This window comes from Sminthopsis crassicaudata, chromosome 4 (assembly GCF_048593235.1).
Source record: "Sminthopsis crassicaudata isolate SCR6 chromosome 4, ASM4859323v1, whole genome shotgun sequence".
Taxonomy (NCBI): domain Eukaryota; kingdom Metazoa; phylum Chordata; class Mammalia; order Dasyuromorphia; family Dasyuridae; genus Sminthopsis; species Sminthopsis crassicaudata.
In genome coordinates, this window is record NC_133620.1 from 200943174 (window position 1) to 200946190 (window position 3017).

At 48.9% G+C, this 3017-nt stretch overlaps 1 pseudogene; it reads right to left on the reverse strand.

Annotated features, from left to right (window-relative positions):
• Positions 1-710: 710 nt before the first annotated feature.
• On the reverse strand, positions 711-2030 carry LOC141540696 (ran-binding protein 3 pseudogene; annotated as a pseudogene).
• Between the last annotated feature and the right edge of the window lie 987 nt (positions 2031-3017).

The following is a 3017-nucleotide window of genomic DNA, read 5'->3' on the forward strand; positions in this document are numbered from 1 at the left end:
CTCCTGGTTCTGCTCAATTTCACTCACTAGCTATGGATTTCCAATCATTCAAGGTTAGGATTTCATAAGACAAATTATCTAGTCACATTTTAACATAAGATGATTTAGCCCCATAAATAGCGCAACTTTTTTTCAGATACATAATTTTATTGAAAAAAAAATTCTTTTTTTTTTTTTTTAGGCTGGGGTTAAGTGACTTGCCCAGGGTCACACAGCTAGGAAGTGTTAAGCGTCTGAGACCAGATCTGAACTCGGGTCCTCCTGAATTCAGGGCTGGTGCTCTGTCCACTGCGCCACCTAGCTGCTCCCAATTTTACTCAAATCTAAAGGAGTGTGGCTTCGATTTTTTTGCCCTAAAGAGTAAATCTCTTCAATGGCAGGATATGCATGTATAAAATCACTCGTCCCAAGGAGGGCTTGTGAGTGACAAGCCAATATGCCATTTCAATGAAAAAAGGGGGAAGGAAGGTTATTTTTCTGCTCATCAATATGATGAGCTTTCGTGTCCCAAACCACATTCAGGCAGTTTTCTGAGTCTGCTTTGTGTGGAATCTACTGATCCAGGCCCAAAAAACCAAACAAACAGAACAGGGATGCATGGTTCCTAAGTCCTGGAGCCGCCAACACTGCCTGGAACGATTGCGGCGCTGCTGGGGGAAGGGGGGAGAGTGGACAAGCAGCAGCCTTGCAAGCGGATGAGCTTCCAGCTGCTATGTGCTCCCGCCGGTCTGCCCATCCCCTTCATCACCGGTGGACTCTCCAGTGGATGCAGAAGGAGCCAGAACATCATCATCGCTGTCCTCCTCATTTGACTGTGTCACTTGAGGCTCTGGAGCTGGGATCTTGGTCTCCTGTTCTTGTTCTATCCTGCTGCGCAATGCTAAGATCCGGTGATGCAGTGCTGCATACAACTGCCCAGTATCTCTGGAGCTGGCGGAGATCAGGAACACTTTGACTCCCTGACCCTCAGTGTCCATGGCTGTGATTCGAATGCTCTTCTCATTGGCTTTGTCAATCTGCATCTGTGCCCACAGCTTGGTGTTGAGCATAAGCCGCAGGCTCCCCTGGGTCCGCATTACCAGTCGAGATGGTAACGTCCCATCATCTGTGGAAGCCATGTCATTAAGTCTGAGTAGTCCTCTGCCTCTTTCCACCCAAGACTGTGATGTTTTGTCAAACACAAACAACTTGCCTTGGATCTGTAATACGTTGCTCTCTGCCTCTTCCCCGGTGATCACTTCCACCTTTTCTAGTAAACACTTCCGGGCTGTGGCCTTGGTGTAGGCAGCTGCTGACTCTGCCAGTGACTCTGAAACATTATTAGCTTTCTCAGGGGTGGCTTCTAGGGAGGAGGATTCTGAGCCGGATTCAGCAGCAGTATTGTCCTTGCTGACATCTCTACTAGATTCACTGGGTTTGGGTGGATTCAGCACTCTTTCACTCATGTTCTGTCCAAATATAAATTTGTTGCTGGAGGCACCAGCAGTATTCGTTGAGTTCTCGAAACCGGAGCTGATGTATTGTAGGAAATAGTTGGTTAGAGAGGGTGTTTCAGAGCTCGGATGCCCCGCATTCTCTAAGTCACTTGTTGCAGCATTTTCATGTCCTAGCTTGTCAGCAGATTCAGAAGGATTCCTCAATGCACTATTATTTATTGATTCAGATGGAGCTGCTCCTTGACAGTCTGAAGGTACCTTAGCACCATTGGTGCCACTGTTAGGAACTGTTTGTAAAAGTACCTTTGGCTGGGGAGCTTGTAATACTGCTGAGCACAGCACACTTCGCTGCTCTTCCTTAGTTTTCTGGCTTGGTAGACCTGCACTGGGTGCCTGACCATGGATAAGTGTGGGAGGCTTCAGTTGGGATCCATTGCTCTTTTCCTCTGACTGTGATGGAGGAAATGGAGTTAATGAAGAAGTTCTTTCCCGTTTTACAGGAGGACAGCAGTTTCCATCTTCTCTGTCAGAATCTTCTCTATCTCCTGGACTTGAACCTTCAGCGGATCTCTTTTGAGATTGCAGTTTCCTCATGCTTACTTCTGGGATAGAGAGACTGTCCCAGAATCAGGATCGTGTCTGTCCCTGTTCGGGAGCCAAAATTGACGTGGGGCGCTAATATGTAACGTTCTTGAATTGTGAGGGTCCGGTCGTCTGCTCAATTATAATCCTTCTCTGGGAGGAGATCTGTAAAATCTTTTCCTCTGTGCACAGGTTTCTTGGGAGCTCTGAATCTCCTCCAGCTCTTGTCTTTCCCCAAATCAAACTGGTCTCCTTTCAGCCTGGCGTCACCACACTATCCCTGAGTCAATTCTCCCAGACCCAATGCTGCCCTCCTTTTATCCTCCCAGAGAATGGGCGTGGGATAACGCAAGGGCTTCTGGGAAACATGACTTCCACCAATGAGCTTGCTCCTCCTAGAATTCCTAAGGTGTAAACTCCCTTTAAAGGCCCTAACCAAAGGTCTGAGCCAGAGAACTATCAAGTCGACCTGAGTTTTCACCTTGTCACTGTCCAGACAACCTGAGTTCCCCCCTTGTCACTGTCCAGACAACCTGAGTTCTCCCCTTGTCACTGTCCAGACGACCTGAGTTCTCCCCTTGTCACTGTCCAGACAACCTGAGTTCTCCCCTTGTCACTGTCCAGACGACCTGAGTTCTCCCCTTGTCACTGTCCAGACGACCTGAGTTCTCCCCTTGTCACTGTCCAGACGACCTGAGTTCTCCCCTTGTCACTGTCCAGACGACCTGAGTTCTCCCCTTGTCACTGTCCAGACGACCTGAGTTCTCCCCTTGTCACTGTCCAGACGACCTCAGTTCTCCCCTTGTCTCTGTCCTGACGACCTGAGTTCTCCCCTTGTCACTGTCCTGACGACCTGAGTTCTCCCCTTGTCACTGTCCTGACGACCTGAGTTCTCCCCTTTTCACTGTCCAGACGACCTGAGTTCTCACCTTGTCACTGTCCAGACGACCTGAGTTCTCACCTTGTCACTGTCCAGACGACCTGAGTTCTCCCCCTTGT